Source organism: Canis lupus, chromosome 4 (genome assembly GCF_011100685.1).
Source record: "Canis lupus familiaris isolate Mischka breed German Shepherd chromosome 4, alternate assembly UU_Cfam_GSD_1.0, whole genome shotgun sequence".
NCBI lineage: Eukaryota > Metazoa > Chordata > Mammalia > Carnivora > Canidae > Canis > Canis lupus.
Window position 1 is genome coordinate 72,326,374 of NC_049225.1, and position 18,179 is coordinate 72,344,552.

At 43.9% G+C, this 18,179-nt stretch overlaps 1 protein-coding gene and 1 non-coding gene across 17 annotated transcripts in view; both read left to right on the forward strand.

Moving 5' to 3' along the window:
- Positions 1-107, forward strand: LOC119871737. The gene has a single exon (XR_005358716.1). It is a non-coding gene; the product is annotated as a U6 spliceosomal RNA (small nuclear RNA).
- Positions 108-14,302: 14,195 nt separating this feature from the next.
- CPLANE1 (ciliogenesis and planar polarity effector 1) overlaps positions 14,303-18,179 on the forward strand; it is a 137,323-nt gene continuing 133,446 nt past the window's right edge. For 14 of the 16 annotated variants that reach the window (XR_005358569.1, XR_005358568.1, XM_038535284.1 and 11 more), the window contains exon 1: positions 14,303-14,427. The gene's annotated coding sequence lies outside the window, so the exon portion shown is untranslated. Of the gene's footprint in view, positions 14,428-15,567; positions 15,668-18,179 lie in introns of those variants that run through there. The other 2 variants (XM_038535286.1, XM_038535295.1) reach the window with 2 other exon arrangements.

Genomic DNA, 18,179 nt, shown 5'->3' on the forward strand with positions numbered 1-18,179 from the left:
GTGCTCACTTCGGCAGCAAATATACTAAAATTGGAACAATACAGAGAAGATTAGCATGGCCCCTGCACAAGGATAACGTGCAAATTCGTGAAGTGTTCCATATTTTTTCACTCATGTGGAATATAAGAAATAGTGAAAGGGACTATAAGGGAAAGGAGGGAAATTGAGTGGGGGGAAATTAGAGAGGAAGACAAGCCATGAGAGACTCCTAACTCTGGGAAACAAACAAAGGGTTGCAGAAGGGGAAGGAAGGTGGGGGATGGGGTAACTGGGTGACGGGCACTAAGAAGAGCACTTGATGGGATGAGCACTGAGTGTTCTATGTTGGCAAATTGAATTTAAATAAAATATTTTTTTAAAAAAAGATATGGATCCTGGAGAAATTCAAGAGCTAGTAGATATCACCACCAAAGGAATTAACAGAAAACAATAAAGTTGAATGCTTCCAAACAAATGCCAGATGATGGAGAAGACAGAAGAAGCAGTGCCAGAAAACAGCCTGACATTAGACAAGCAGGCAGAAGGGTTCTGATTATTCAAGAGTGCTTTTGACTTCCTTTATGACATGGACCCTTCTGTGATATGGGCACTGAAACTAAAGCGAACCGTGGAAGAAGTAGTACCACATATAAATATTTTTAGAAAAATGAAAGAGCAGGGAAGTCAGACAGAAATCACAGTGTATTTCCATAAAGTTACACAGCATGTGTCTGCACCCCCCCCCTCCCCGGGCCTCCCCTCCCAACTCTTCCACCTTTCTGCCTTTGCCATCCCTGTGTCTCTGTGCAAGCCTGGCGCCTCCTCTTCCTTCTCCTCAGCCTACTCAACTCAACATGAAGACAATAATGATGAAGACCTTTATGATGATCCTCTTCTACTTAGTGAATAGCACTTATTTTTTTAAATTATTTATTTATTTATTAATGAGACACAGAGAGAGAGAGGGAGAGGCAGAGACACAGGCAGAGGGAGAAGCAGGCTCCTCACAAGGAGCCCAATGCAGGACTCATTCCTGGATCCTGGGATCACAACCTGAGCTGAAGGCAGGTCCCCAACCGCTGAGCCACCCAGGTGTCCTTTCCTGTGAAAATCTAATAACTGCACAGTAAGAACCATGTGAGATGTTTTATATCATTATTGTCTTACCTCCTAAGTATTAATCTGTAGAACATCATGTACAAGATGTTTACAGAAATGGATAGCCTTTCTCTACATAGGCATTAGGTTAATGATATTTTTTTTAAGATTTTATTTATTTATTCATGAGAGACACAGAGAGAGGCAGAGACACAGGCAGAGGGAGAAGCAGGCTCCCTGTGGGGAACCCGATGCGGGACTTGATCCCAGGACTCCTGTATCATGCCCCAAGTCAAAGGCAGACAGATGCTCAACAGCTGAGCCACCCAAGCATCCCATAGGTGAGTGATACTTAATACAAAATTAATAATGTGTTAATTTTCTTAGAGTTTTATAACTTTGCTTTCAAAAATTACATTACTATACGTAATGGCTCTCTGATGATTGGAACAACTGCATATCTGCCATTCATAAAAAAGAAAACAGCTCAATAAATTGGATAAAATGATTGGATAAAATGATTTTATATTGGCATACCAACTCTTTGGAATTATTTTTTGACTCAGATAATGTTATCTGTGTTTTTCAATACAGTTTTATGGGATAGGTAATCCATCATGACCCTGCACATCCACACCCTTGCAGGTCATGCCCAGAATGCACAGCCCTGATTGCTCTTTCCCAGGCCATTTCTGAGGGCTGTGTTTGCTGAGGTAATGAGTTGGTCTACTAGCCCACTCACTATAAAAGTGGGAAATCTCCCAGCTAAACAATTCTCCTATAACACAACCCCCTTCATCCTTCTAACCACGTGTATTGCCTTGTGGTAATTGGGAGGTATGGAGAACCTCGTGGACATTGTACTGACACTCCACCTACTGCTTTTGCCTTGAGAAATAGTCTGTAACCTCAAAAATTCTCATGGCTTTTGCCATTCTTTATGGTAATAGTAACAAGTAAAAATTCGTTAGCTTGCACACAAAGTAAAATCCCAAACTCTTGGGATGCCTGGGTGGCTCAGGGGTTGAGCATTTGCCTTTGGCTCAGGGCATGATCCCGGCCTGGGATCAAGTCCTGCATCGGGGCCTCCCTCTGCCTGTGTCTGTGCCACTCTCTCTCTCTCTCTCTATGTCTATCATGAATAAATAAGTAAATCTTAAAAAAATAAATAAATAAAACTAATCCTAGTTTAAGATGGTAAAATGGGAAGTACATCTTAGAATGTATGAAATATGGTACTTGGTGTAGTGGATATTTTTTGTTTATGATTTGTTCTTCAGCATCCTGATAGCAACCTGACTTGGGGTATCTAATCATTAGGGTACTTGATATAATGAATTTTAAAATCTCTCCATTTTTTTCTTTCATTTTCCTAACAAGAACCCAATTTTATTAAACTACCTGTCCTTCCCCAATTTAGACCAGGGTAGGTCCTCACAGATAAAAGCCAATCTGGATAACTCACCCATCCTCACACTGTTTGTGTATCATGAAATCCTAAGTCCTACCTGGCTCAGTTAGTTAGCTGAGGTAGGGCAATGTGGGAGGACAGGTTATGTACTATTAATATGGCTACTAAGATCCACCTTAGTCTGTGTAGAACAGCAGTTCTCAATGAGTCTCCCAAGTCAGCACCCACAGGAGGCCTTGTGCTTACAATCTGCCTCAAGAAGCTCATTTCTCATTTCCTGAATGAGTCCTACATTTATTCCATATGATGCAAGCTGAGCCCGAACCTGGGAACCTAGAGATTTCTAGGAGATTCTCCTTTGGAGCAGCAGCTTTCCACTCCTGGGGCAGCTATGCATTTTGACCACATTTTTGAATAAGCTAATAACCTTTGAGGCATATGAGAAGCCTCATCAGAACATCTTGAGAAAATGATACTTCTTGCCATCAGATTAATCAAATAGTTTGTCCTCTTAGTTCCCTTTAAAACTTAATAAAGACAAAGAAAGAACGAAAAAACCCCAAACCTGAACTCATGATCTTCCTTCACTGCGCTATCAAAATCCTACTCATCCTTTAAAGGTGAATCTGTTGGGGTTCTGATCTCTTTTTTATTCTAGTCAAGCAGAATTTTATTTTTGTTTAAACAGTACCTTTCAGGGACACCTGAGTGGCTAACTTGGTTAAGCGTCAGCTTTCGGCTGGTGCCATGATCTCAGGGTCCTGGAATCAAGCTCTGAATCGGCCTCCCTGCAAAGCAGGGAGTCTGCTTCTCCCTCTCCCTCTGCCCACCCCCTGACTCATGCATGTGCATGCCCTCTCTTTCAAAGAAATCAGTAAAATCTTTTGAGAAATTAATGGTAGCTTTAAATGTATTCATTTTATTTATTTTAAAAAATATTTATTTATTTATTCATGAGAGACACAGAGAGAGAGAGAGAGAGAGGCAGAGACACAGGCAGAGGGAGAAGCAGGCTCCATGCAGGGAGCCCGATGTGGGACTCGATCCTGGGTCTCCAGGATCACACCCCAGGCCAAAGGCGGCACCAAACCGCTAAGGTACCCAGGCTGCCCTATTCATTTTATTTTTAAAAATAATTTGTTTATAGAGATAATCTCTGCACCCAATGGGGGCTCAAACTCATAACTCGTCACTCCAAGATCAAGAGTATCATGCTTTACGGAGTCATTGTGGCACCCCAATATATGATTTTTTAAAAACTGGTTTCCAGGCACCTGAGTGGCTCAGTCAGTTGAGCATCTAACTCTTGATTTTGGTTCAGGTCATGATTTCAGGTGTGTGAGATCAGGCCCTGTGTCGGGCTCTGGGCTGAGTGTGAAGCCTGTATGGGATTCTCTCTATATATTTCTCTCTGCATGCCCCACTCTAAAAACAAACAAAAATCTCTGATTTTAATTGAAATAACATACAGAAAAGCACACAAATAAATCATAGGATAAGTTTTCTCAAAGTGTATACATTTGTTTACCACCAGTAGAGATATAAAACCTTACCCAAAAGCATATATATTCTTTCCTATGTCCTGTCTTGATAGCCAAGGAATTTGAGCCAGTCCTGCTTTTTTCCTCTACATAGGTTTGTTTGTTTTTTTCCTTTTGATGTTTTTTTCTGGAAATAGAAATAACTGAGCCTGGGTGGCTCAGTCAGTTAAGCACCTGCCATCAGCTCAGGTCCTGATCCCAGGGTCCTGGGCTCGAGCCCTTGTGTCTGACTCCCCTCTCATTTGGGCCTCTGCTTCTCTCTCTCTCCCTCTGCTCTTCCCCCTGTTTGTACTTTCCCTATTTCAAATAAATAAATAAATAAAAATCTTTAAAAAATAAAGAAAGAAATAACAACTCCAATTGCTCTTTACACAAGAGGAGAATTTAGGATTTGAAATTAAAAGGCTGCATGTTACAACAGTACTGTTATGCTCATCTAGAGATAAAGGATCAACAGCAGCTTGGTAAACTATCAAAGCATCCCCGCACAGTCCATCTGTCAGGTGACACAGTTGTTGTGGGTCTCTTTCTGAAGTCTAGCCTCAGAAGAGAAAGAAGAGGTTGATTCACTGTTACTGAGATGACATATGGATCTATAGTGCTTGCCATGAGAAATAGTCTTTTGTCTCTGACAACTCTGGCAACTCTAACGGCTTGCATAGTTCAGTTTAACAGTTTCTGTTGAACTGGAAGATGGTCAAAATGGCTTCTGGATACTTACTCATTGTCTGCCCAACTACGTGAAAAATTGACCCTCCAAATGACAAGCAATGGGAAGCATACTTAAAATATAAAATGACTGCATTTCAGGTGACAGGGAAAATCCATGATTACCTATTGCTACTGTAATCTTGCAACTCACCTTGTCACAGTGATTAGTCTATAAATGACACTTTACTAAAGCCTAAACCAATAAATGCTTTTTTTTTCTTCTTTTTTTTATGACAAGAGATTGACTCAAAGTGGAATATGTGACTTAAATTGTTCCAATCAGAGTGAAGTATAGGTTGGAGAAATAGATCTTTTTTCAGGATGCGGTATCATAGTGTAAGCTCTAAGATATCTGTAGCTTTTTGCTACCGTAACAGAAATGACACTTTTTTTTTAAAGATTTTATTTATTTATTCATGAGAGACACAGAGACACAGGCAGAGGGAGAAGCAGGCTCATCAGGGAGCCCGATGCGGGACTCGATCCTGGGTCTCCAGGATCACACCCTGTGCCGAAGGCAGGCGCTCAACCACTGAGCCACCCAGGCATCCCGACACTTAAAAAAATATATATTTTATTTATTTATTTATTTGAGAAAGCAAGAACAAGCCAGCGGGAGGAACAGCGGGAGAGAGAGAAGCAGACTCCCCACGGAGCAGGGAGCCCAATAAGGGATCATGACCTGAGCCAAAGGCAGATGCTCAACCAGCTGAGCCACCCTGGCGCCCCACGGAAATGATACTTTTAAAGAATATTTTGGGAAGTAACTTTATAGTCATTGAAATTTGCTGCCTTAGGGACACCTAGGTGGCTCAGTGGTTGAGTGTCTGCCTTCAGCTCAGGGTGTGATTGTGGGGTCCTAGGATCAAGTCCCGCATCAGGATCCCCACAAGGATCCTGTTCTCCCTTTGCCTATGTCTCTGCCTCTCTCTCTCTCTGTGTCTCTCATGAAAAAATAAATTTAAAGAATCTTAAGAAAAATTTTGTTGCCTTACATATAAGTCACGGTTCTGAGAAAGAAGAACTGTGTTTGTGCTATGTATTTTTACAGGAATTTGACATTATCCAACCAAGGAACTAGTTTAAGCAGTCTCTGTAATGCTGTTTCTGTGCATCAGATGCTGGAGCTTGAAGTTCATAGAGCAGTCAGGCAGCAAGGGAAGGCGACTGCAAAGTAGAAGACAGCAAGGACAGGTGGAGCTGGAGCTCAGGACCAAAACCCATGTCAGTCTTGTTGCTTCTGACCTTGGTGGTACCTCATGTCCTGCAGAAGCTGGGGCCTTTGTGGAACTAAATACTTCCACCTGGCCCAGGAGTTGGGAGACTTTGCAAGAAGATCCAAGGGAAGTTAAAGCAGCTGCAAAGTCAGAGATAAGTGACCATATATAGGTCACGCTATAAGACACCTGCTTTGCTTCTGCCCTGGAAATCTCCCATAAGAATCTTCCTTGTGGTCTACTCTGGCTAGAGGCATATTGGGAGCGGATTCAGCTTAGCCAAGTCAACAGAGTTCAAAGCTACCACACTATCCATTCATCGGATCAGTGATATTCACTTCTTCAGATAGAAGATAGATACCACCGAAAACAAAGTTTTCATTTTCAGCTTCAAGGCTCCAAGTAGAATTATTTGATTCTTTAACAAGACAGCTGCCTAAACAGTTCAGCTTTGTTCACAGAGAAGGGGGTTCTCTCAATTTCTTGTTAAATATCAAATTCTAAACATTGATGTCTGAATATGACATTGTGCCAAAAGCCACAATACAAAGGCAATCCAGGGGATCCCTGGGTGGCCCAGTGGTTTAGCGCCTGCCTTTGGCCCAGGGCGTGATCCTGGAGTCCCGGGATCGAGTCCCACGTTGGGCTCCCTGCATGGAGCCTGCTTCTCCCTCTGCCTGTGTCTCTGCCTTTCTCTCTGTCTCTATGTCTCTCATGAATAAATAAATAAAATCTTTTAAAAAAACAAACAAACAAAGGCAATCCAGAGGAGACTCAGAATATGAGGAAGAGGAGAGTACTATGCAGGCAAGAAGCAGCAGCCCTTCTGGCTTAGTGGAAACAAGGAATCAGATGTGCATGTATTTCAAGATAAAATCTCATGAGGATGGAGTTGAGGAGAAAGTTGAAAGCAGAGTAGTTTTTCTCTGTCATTGGAAAAAATTGTCCTTTAGGATGTTCCCCCAATGGGGGGTGTGTGTGATCCCATCAGAACAAAACATGGTGATATGATAGGGAAAGGAACTGAATCATTCCTGACCTGCTCTCAGCTCTTATGCCAAGTTTGAGGCATATAACTCACATGCTCTGGGGAAGTTGAGAGCAAGGGACCAACCCACTGTAGAGGCACGAATGGAAAGACCAAGATTGAGCCTTAGTGGGCAGTGTAGCATCATCAAGGGAGATGCTTGCTGTACCACAGTAAATACCAATCCAAGAGATCAGGAGCAAATATCAAACATCCTGAAGCAGATGGTAAGAATATAGAACACAAAGTTTGAACACAAGTAGTCTTTCCTCCATTGTCTTTAGGGCACGTAACCCCTCCTACCATTATCATTATGAATCGACTTGGTAAATTAAGTAGAATGAGAAAAAGAAAACTCAGAAGATACGCCATTTATTTGAAATTCTTACCAAAGAAGAAATGGAAGTACTATTAATTGTCAATATGAAGACTTTCCCTACTACGCACTGAGGTAGAGACTCATGAGGTATATTCAGTTACAGAAAAAAATTATAAACTACACTTTCTTTGTGAAATGGTAGATTTGCCATCTTCTTACTTTACTACTAAAGAAGCCAGCCTGAAGACAAAGGGCAGAGTGAAGAGAATTAGAGAATAATAGAACCAGAACCCCGTCTGATCAAAACTTGCAAGAAATCTGCTGAATCTCTGCATCAATGAGCCAATCATTTATTGTTTGGTTTCTTTTATTGTTACATCCAGATTAGGTTCTATGTTACTTAAGATCTTAAAGATCTTGCTTAAAGGTTAGCAATTTAAATTAGCCAGTAGTTCACAGAATTTGGAATTAAACATAGGATGTCTAACATCCAAATCTGGACTCTTTTTTTTTTTCCAGAAGATTTACTTATTTATTTGAGTAAGAACACAAGGGGGAGGGGTAGAGAAGAGAGACAGTCTTAAGCAGACTCTGCGCTGTGGATGGGGTGGGTATGGAGTGTGACATGTAGCTTGATCTCATCATCTGGAGATCACAACCATAAGATCACCACTGGAGATCATGGCCTGAGCCAAACCAAGAGTCAGGTGCTTAACTGAGTGGGCCACCCAGGTGCCCCACAAAACTTGGACTCTTAATCACCATAACACGTAGGTGTAGCTTAATTGCCATTCCCTTTGCTGAATCTGCAACTACTTGCTGCTACTCAAAATATGGTTCGAGGACTTGGAGTATGGCAACACATGGAACCTTCTTAGGAAAGTGTATCTCAAGGCCTCAGTCACCCCAAACCTACTGAATCAAAATCTGCATTTTAAAGAGCCTCAAGTGATTCATATGTGTCTTATGGTTTGAGAAATACCATTTCAAGTCATTCTTTGGATTCTTACAACATGTTCCTTATTCATTGCTAGTTAAATATTCATCTATGTCCTCACCAAACAAGATAACCTTGTAAGCAGGAAATACGTATTACTATTTTTAAAATCTAACTACTTGTAATAATTGTCCACCAAATTAGTTGTCCATAATAATAATGGTCCACCAAAACATTCTTTCAGTATTACTGGGTACATTGCCAATCTACATTTCCCAGCCTCCCTTGCAATGTCCGTGTGATTAAGTTCTCTCTAGGGCAACATAAGAAATATTGTGTACTATCTCTGGGATCAGATATTAAGACTGTGGACATTCTCTCATTTTCCCCTTCCCTTGGCGGAAATCCACTCTGATCCAATTTGATTATGCAATAAGACTGAAAAATGTCAGAGCAAGTATCTAGAAGGAACTCGAATCTCTTAATTATCATATGGATGAGAGCTACTCCTCCAAACTGAAATTACTCACCTTGTAATAGTTATATAAGAGAGAAGTAAATGTCTCTGTTCTTTAGGCCACTGATTTATTGTAGGGGTTTTTTGATATGGCACACTAGTCTTACTAAGTAATTCATCACTCCATCTTATAATAGACCTCAGTTTAAAATGATTCCCCTTGTGGTCAGAGAATGACCTCAAATACACACAAATAGGGGATCCCTGGGTGGCGCAGCGGTTTAGCGCCTGCCTTTGGCCCAGGGCGCGATCCTGGGGACTCGGGATCGAGTCCCACGTCGGGATCCCGGTGCATGGAGCCTGCTTCTCCCTCTGCCTGTGTCTCTGCCTCTCTCTCTGTGACTATCATAAAAAAAAAAAATACACGCAAATAAGCACTCAGCAACCATTTCTGTCCTATGTGATTCTACCTATACCTGATTGATCCAGAATTGGATCCCAGCTGCACTGTTTGTATTTTCCCCCCCAAGAGATTTGCAATTTTGAACTGAGAATAACTGGAATTGAGTCGTGTTAGTGGCAAGGTGTTTTTTTTTTTTTTTAAAGATTTTATTTATTTATTCATGACAGAGAGAGAGAGAGACAGAGAGACAGAGAGACAGAGATACGGCAGAGGGAGAAGCAGGCTCGCAAGGAGCCCTACGTGGGACTCGATCCAGGGTCTCCAGGATCAGGCCCTGGGCCCAAGGTGGCGCTAAACCGCTGAACCACAAAAAACCCCCCCAAAAAAACAAAAAACAAAAAACAAAAAACGCTGAGCCACCCAGGCTGCCCTGTGGCAAGGCTTTAAAGCAGTGCTGTACAGTACAGGAGCCACTAGCCACATGTGGTTATTTCAATTTAATTAAAATAAGAAATTAAAAAAAAAATAAGAAATTCAGTGTCTCAGTTGCTCTAGTTACATTTCAGGTGTTTAATGCCATTGTGGCTAACAGCTACCATTTTGGACAAAGCAGACATAGAACCTTTTTACCACTGGGGATCCCTGGGTGGCTCATTGGTTTAGAACCTGCCTTGGGTCCAGGGAGTGATCCTGGAGTCCCAGGATCGAGTCCCACATTGGTCTCCCTGTGTGGAGCCTGCTTCTCCCTCTGCCTCTGTCTCTCATGAATAAATAAATAAAATCTTAAAAAAAAAAAAAAAAAAAAAAGAACCTTTTCACCATTACAGAAATTTCTACGGGAGAGCACTGCTCTATAGAGAATGCCCATGATCTGTCTGGTTCCAGTTCCTCCAAGGACCATTCCTTACATTCTGTGGGATACACCAGAATCTCTACAATAAATTCTCTCTTGCTTAAACTAATTAGATTTGATTTTATTATCTGCTACCTAAAGGATTTCAGTTATACATCTGGCACTATTAACTACAAGACATCAAAACTGCTGCTGTGAGAATTCTTTTTTTTTTTATTAAGATTTTATTTATTCATTCATGAGAGACAGAGAGAGAGAGAGAGAGAGAGAGAGAGAGAGAGAGAGGTAGAGACACAAGCAGAGGGAGAAGCAGCTCCACACAGGGAGCCCAATGTGGGACTCGATCAGGCACTGGGCTGAAGGCGGCGCTAAACCGCTGAGCCACCCGGGCTGCCCGAGAATTCGTTTTTTTAAAAAAATCTTTTTACTTATTCATGAGAGACACACACAGAGAGAGAGGCAGAGACATAGGCAGAGGGTGAAGCAGGCTCCCCACCAGGAGCCTGATGTGGGACTTGATCCTAGGACCTTGGGATCACAATCTGATGCTCAACCACTGAGCCACACAGGTGCCCTGCAGTGAGAATTCTTAGGCTTATTTTTATTTGATCTTATTTGGATTTTCACTTGGTTGGCTACTCCATCCTAGGGTTTCATGACACTAGTCTTTTGGTTTTCTTCCACTCCTTTGACATTTTTTAAAAAATTATTTTATTTTATTTTATTTATTTATTTATGATAGTCACACAGAGAGAGAGAGAGGCAGAGACACAGGCAGAGGGAGAAGCAGGCTCCATGCACCGGGAGCCTGACGTGGGACTCGATCCCGGGTCTCCAGGATCGCGCCCTGGGCCAAAGGCAGGCGCCAAACCGCTGTGCCACCCAGGGATCCCCTCCTTTGACATTGTCATAAGAATTGGTATTCTCAGGGGGCACCTGGGTGGCTCAGTTGGTTAAGTGTCTGACTCTTGGTTTTGGTTCAGGTCATGATCTCAGGGTTGTGAGATCAAGCCCTACGTTGGGGCTGAGCACACTTCCATCTTGTGTTTCCACCTTCTTCATTGCAGAGGTCAAAAGAAAGAATTTGGAAAAGGCACACATTCCCTGAACACGCCTCACTAACACGGCCATATCTGATTGGCAAGAAATAGCCAATGGCTGCATCTAGATACAAAGGGGTCCAGACATGTGGTTTTTGTGTGCTGAGGAAGATGAAGTGACATGAACATTGGACATGAACATTGGTGGGCAGTAGCAAATTTCACAGGCATCTCAAGGCATTTTCCTAAATAACGAGGTGGTCCTCTAGAAATAAATTCTCATCTTAGATGGTAAGAACACTAATTGTTTATATGCTGCTTTGAAAGACATTCCATACTCTGAAAAAAATATTCAAAAATATATATTTCTTAAAAATTTATTTTTTTAAGAGGGGAGGCAAATGAATTGAAGGAGGGGCAGAGGGAGAGAATCTCAAGTAGACTCCCCTGGAGCATGGAGCCCTTCACAGGGTGGATCTCACAACCCATGAGATCAGACATTAGCCAAAACAAACAGACACTTAACCAACTGAGCCACCCAGGTGCCCCTCAACAATATTTTTCTTTTATGATTTCATTTTTTAAATTTAAATATCGATACCCCTGGAATATATATTGGTGTGCAGTATGGATCAAGCTTTATTCCAAAAAAGGGGTTCAGTTGCATTAAGCCACTGAGATTTAGGGAGTATTTGTTACAGAATATATTCTACTCTGACCGAAATGAAGTTATAGGACTTAGATGGATCTAAGACAAGAAAAATATTTCTCCTATTTTGTATTAATATTCATTTGGTGTTAGAAAAAGATACGTGGGGATCCCTGGGTGGCGCAGCGGTTTAGCGCCTGCCTTTGGCCCAGGGCACGATCCTGGAGACCTGGGATCGAGTCCCACGTCGGGCTCCCGGTGCATGGAGCCTGCTTCTCCCTCTGCCTATGTCTCTGCCTCTCTCTCTCTGTGTGACTATCATAAATAAATGAAAAAATGAAATGAAAAAAAAAATTAAAAAAAAAAAGAAAAAGATACTTGGATTAGAGAGGGAAGAGCTAGTTCTATATAGATGTATCCATCAAATAGAGCCAAGAAAGTTTTAAGAGGGATATCTTAATATTGAATATTGACACACGGTTACCCCCAAATGCTCAAAGTCCCTACACAAAATTGTCATATATGGATAATTAGTAATAAATTAAAGATCCAAACCCACATAATGTATAACACCAAGAGTAAACCCTAATTAAACTATGGACTCTGAGTGATGATGATATGTCAACAGAAGTTCATTAATTATAACAAATGTACCAATGTGGTACAGGATATTGATAATGGGGGAGAGGCTATGCTTTTGTGGGAGCAAGGGACTATATGTGGGACCTCTATATCTGCCTCTCAGTTTTCTTGTGAACCTTAAACTGCTCAAAAAAATAATAAATAAAGCCTTAGGGGTATCTGAGTGGCTCAGTCAGTTAAGCATCCAAATCTTTTTTTTTCTTTTTCTTTTTTTTTTTTTAAAGATTTTTATTCATTCATTCATAGAGATGCAGAGAGAGAGGCAGAGACACAGGCAGAGGGAGAAACAGGCTCCATGCAGGGAGCCCGAAGCGGGACTTGATCCAGGGTCTCCAGGATCACGCCTTGGGCTGCAGGCAGGGCCAAACCACTGCACCACCGGGGCTGCCCAGCATCCAACTCTTGATTTTGGCTCAGGTCATGATTTCAGGGTGGTAAGGTCAGGGTGCTTCTGGCTCTGGGCTCAGTGGGGTGTCTGCTTGAATATTCTGTCTCTCTGCTCCTCCCCCAAGTTGTGGGTAAATGGGCCAGTGAGCTCTTTCTGTCTCTAAAATAAGTAAATCTTTATTTTTTTAAAATTTTTATTTATTTATGATAGAGAGAGAGAGAGGCAGAGACACAGGCAGAGGGAGAAGCAGGCTCCATGCACCGGGAGCCCGACGTGGGACTCGATCCCGGGTCTCCAGGATCGCGCCCTGGGCCAAAGGCAGGCGCCAAACCGCTGCGCCACCCAGGGATCCCCCTAAGTAAATCTTTAAAAAAATAAATAGTGACATCAGCTGACATTTTATTTAAATGAAGATAAGAATAATGAAAATCTTATAAAAATAGACTGTTATTCCGTATTTTCGTACAACTTACATCAACAAAATTAAAAGGTCAATGATAGATTTGCTCTATTTGGCAGAATAATAACTTAATTCTCATAATTATTTACAATAATAAAAACTTGAACAATGCCATTGAACAAATGGTCAGAGAATATAAAGAGAATTCATAAAAGGAAAATTACAGGGCAGCCTGGGTGGCCCAGCAGTTTAGTGCCGCCTTCAGCCCAGGTCGTGATCCTGGAGACCGGGGATGGAATCCCACGTCGGGCTCCCTGCATGGAGCCTGCTTCTCTCTCTGCCTCTCTCATGAATAAATAAAATCTTTAAAGAAAAAATAAAAAACAAGGAGTCAATATATACTTTAAAGTTATTGATTTAGTATTTCTCCGTCCTGGCTGCATATTAGAATTATTCGGAGAGCTATTTAAAAATACTGGCCCTTGGGAGCCACTACTGAAGATTCTGATTTGATTGATCCCAGATAGAACCCAGTTTCTCTTGCTTTTAAAAGTGCTCCAGGATCACGCCCCGGGCCGAAAGCAGATGCTCAACCACTGAAGCCACCTAGGTGTTCCTGACTCCTTGTTTTTAATATTAAAGACTAAACCTAGATGTACACAAATGTTAACGTGTAAGAACTTCAGGAAAGTCATTATGGTGTAAATGGAGAATAAAGTAAATGCTCAATAAAGAAACATCGCAGAATACGAAATCAAAATCCCCGGGACCAAGCCCAGGACCTCAAGCCGTGACGAGGAGGGCGAGGAGGGAACAGAGCAGGCACCGCCTGCGGCACTGGGAGTCAAGCTTCGGGGAAAGATGCCTTTCCAGGGTGGCCAGAGCTCTAGAGCGGCTCGCGGGCGACCGGGCCGCGGCCACGAGGCCGAAACAGCGCGCTCCACGCCAGCCAGTCCGGCGGCGAGTACGGAGCGGCCTCCCCGAGCCCCCGGGGCGAGCGTCTGCAAGCGCGCGGGAGGGACGCACCCCGGCGGGAGCCGCGGAGCCCGGGGCGGCGGAGGCGGGGGGGGGAGCCTGGAGGCCGGGAGGCCGGGAGCCCGGGCGGAGGCTCCGGGAACGAGGGGCGGGACGCGCAGCGCCGGGGCGCCGAGGAGGAGGCCGCGCCCGAGGGAGGAGCAGCGCGAGCCGCCCGCCCCGCCCCGCCCCGCCCCCGCCGTCGCCCCGGCGCAGCCTCGCGTCTGGGCCGCCCGCCGCGCCTCGGCCGTCGCCCTCCGGCCTCCTCGCCGCGCTGCCCGTGAGGCCCTGGGTCTCGCCGCGCCTTCCCCGCCTCGGACGGACGGGCGGGGCCCCGGGAGGTAACTGCCCCAGGCCCGGCCGCTCGCCGCCCGCCGCCCCGGCCCCCCCGCGCACCGTGCGGCCGCCGGCCTCCGCGGGCTCCGGGGCGCTGCCCCCCCCGTCCTCCCCTCGCGCTCGGCCTTGCCCCGCCCCCGCCCCCGCTCCCCCCCCCCCCGCGCTCGGTGTCCCCCTCCCCCCTTCTTCCCCCCCGTCCTCCTCTCGCGCTCGGCCTTCCCCTGCCCCCCCCGCCGCCCCCGCCGCCCCGCCCTCGCGCTCCGTCTTCCCCAGCCTCCCCCTCCGCCCCCGTCCTGTCCCCCCCCGCCCCTGCCCTCCCCTCCCCTCGCGCTTCGCCTCCCCCCGCCTCCCCCGCGTCGCATCCTCGGGCTGAGGAGGCGCGGGCCCCGGGGGGGAGAAGGCCGCCCTCCCCCAGCCTCCGCCGCAGGGTGGGGGTTCCCCGGGGGGGGTGGGGGGTCCCTGGGCGCGACCCCGGGACTTGCGCGAGGTGGCCGTGGACAAACTTCGGTGTGACCCTCTTCAGGGCAAATTGAGCCCTGAGGGACGGATGCGATTTCTTAGGCTGCCTGGGGTGGCAGCCTCGGAGGGCCTCTCTGGGGACCGCGTTCGCTAATGAGTTTTGAATAAAGGTCGTTTTTTTGGGGAGTGTGTGTGTGCGTGTGTGTGTGTGTAGACCTAACAGAGTTTTCCTCCTAGTGTATTTTGTGGGTGTGATTGAATTTCTTTTTCTTTTTAAGATTTTATTTATTTATTCGTGAGACAGAGAGAGAGAGAGAGAGACCCAGGCCGAGGGAGCAGCAGGCCCCACGCGGGGAGCCCGACGAGGCCTCGATCCCGGGTCTCCAGGGTCGCGCCCTGGGCCGCAGGCGGTGCTAAACGGCGGAGCCACCCAGGGATCCCCGAGTTTATTTTTCATTTCTTTCTTCCGTTCGCTGATTCCCCTTGTTCCGTGAGGTTTTTATTATTCTCTGTGGCGGTTCTTGTTCTGAGTGCGGGTGCACTATGAGGCAGAGAGAATCTCTGCTGTGAAACAGGAGGTGAGAGCATCTCGTGGAGTTCTGGAAGATGAGACCCCGTCCATCATCGTCAAACCCTGTGGGGCTCCGTCTTTACATCTTGAGCTGTTTTTATCCTTTACCTTTTAGTTGAAAGGCATTTATATATGACCATACTTCTGGAACACTTTAAAGCAAATTCCTGGCATAAAAACTTAAGTATATAGTGTATCTCTCGTATCTAGAAAAGGTAAGGACTCTTAAAAAAAAAAAAAAAAACCCAAAACCTATAATAGCGTTACCACATACCACCAAAAATAACATTAATTCCTCGATGTCTTTTAATACCCTGTCATAGTCAATTTTCATCTTTTTTGAATCTGAAATTCAGGTTTTTAGAAAATTTGCAAGAAGAATACTAAAGAACTCCCTACACTATCACCCTGTTTGCCCACGTGTTTATATTTTGCCCATACCTTTTCCTTCTCTTTTCTTTCCTTTTTTTTTTTTTTTAAGATTTTACTTATTTATTCCTGACAGAGAGAGAGGCAGAGACACAGGCAGAAGGAGAAGCAGGCTCCCCACTGTACACAGAACTGCACTAGGGCTTGATCCCAGGGCCCTGGGGTCATGACCGGAGCTGAAGGCAGACACTTAACTGACTGAGCCACTCAGGTGCCCCATTGTCAATATTTTTAAGGACTAATAGCCCATTTATGTCATGTTCCTCAATATGAATTAATTTCCTCATGAATAGAGTTAGGTTTGAATTTTTTGGTGGGAATACTATATAAGTAATGTTATGTCTTTTTCAAATTATCACAATCAGAGAAGCATAATGTCTCCCTTTTATAGGTTAAGATGTTATCCATTTTCTCCACTATCATTTTTTTCCTGTTCACTGTTACTTTCTCTGTTTTTGCAAATTAAGTACAATTGACCTTTAAAGCACGTGAGGGTTAGGGGTGCCAACGCCCACCCCATGCAGTTGAAAAGCTGCTGATTCCAGAAAAACTAAACTGGTAGCCTACAGTTGACCATGCCTTATTAATATAAATATTTAACACATATTTTATGTATTGTATGTTTTATATGCTGTATTATGTAGTAAGTTAGAGAAAATAAAATGGCATTAATAAAATAAGAGAAAATACAGTACTATACCATATTTATTGAAAAAAATCTGTGTATAAGTTGACCCTTAGAGTTCAAACTTGGGTTGTTCAAGGATCAGCTGCAATTGTGGGGAAATAACTCCAGATTATGTAAATCTTAGAATCCTCCCTCTCCCTCTGCCTGGTTTAGCATCGGTTGATGGTTCTTTCCTGAATTAGTTTTTACTATGATAGTTGGAAAATAGTGATTTTCCATATCTACCTTCAAATCAGTGTGGCCTCATTTATTCTTCATTTAAGAGATTGTAACCTGTTGCTCATCTTTATTTTGATGCTCAGAGTGTCTCAAATTTGACCTGGAGATTTGGCCCATCAATCTTGGTCCCCTTTCTTTCTTTCTTTCTTTTGAAGATTTTATTTATTTATTAGAGAGAAAGAGTGCGTGTGCGTGTACTCTCACACACAGGAGGAACAGGGGAAGAGGGGGCAAAGATTCACAAGCGGACTCTGTCCTCAGCTCTGAGCCAGAGGTGGGGCTTGATCCCACCACCCTGAGACTGTGACCTGATCTGAAACCTTAACAGACTGAGCCACCCAGGCAGCCCTTGGTCCTGTTTCTTTTTGACATGTCCCCATCATATGTTTGCTTCCTTACTTTGGAACAAGATGTTCCAGTTCCATCTGTTTGCTTTGCTATCCCTGCCCTGAAATCAGCTGTTTTTCAAGGAGCCCTGGTTTCTCTTACTGAGGAATGGTACTTAGAAACGAAAATCTGGGGGTGCCTGGGTGGCTCAGCAGTTAAGTGTCTGCCTTCGGCTCAAGTCATAATCCCGGGGTCCTGGGATTGAACCCTACAGCAGGGTTCAGGGCTCAGTGGGGAGTCTGCTTCTCCTTCTCCCACTCCCCTGCTCAGGCTTTCTCTTTCTCTCTCTCAAATGAGTGGGTGGGTAAAATCTTTAAAAACAAAACAAAACAAAACAAAAGACAACCAAAATCTTGGGTGCTAAGTTTGCTCATTGCTAGTAGAGTATCATTGCTCCTGCAGGCCCTTTTAGAAGACGGAGCTAGAAATCATGAGTTTTTATACTGATATCTCCAGTTCTTATCCAGCCCCTTAGGGCTCTTCTTTACCTTTCCCCATTTTATAACTATTTCCTCTTTCTTCTGCAATGAGAATGCTGGCTCCCATCAACAGCTATATATGTTTATATGTATGTGTACATACATGTGTGTATATATATATATGTATATGTTCATTTGCTCAGTCCTACAGTTCACAAAAAATAGCATCATAATTTCTATATTCATACCCCTAGGGAAAACAAACCTACTAAGAAGAATTTGAGATTTGTTTGTAGTCCTTTTTATCTTCAGTTTGAGGGCATATAGTCAAAATACTGTATTTAAAAGTTACCTGAATTATTTTTCTCTTCATTGTGGTTATTTTACTCATTTGAAATACAGTCGGATTTGCTTCTCTTTTTAAGTTTTCTGTCCCCTTTCCATTCTTGTTTTATTATTTATTTATTTAAAATATTTTATTTATTTATTCATGAGAGACACAGAGAGAGGCAGAGACATAGACAGAGGGAGAAGCAGGCTCCCTGCAGGGAGCCCAATGTGGGGACTCGATCCTGGGACAGGGAT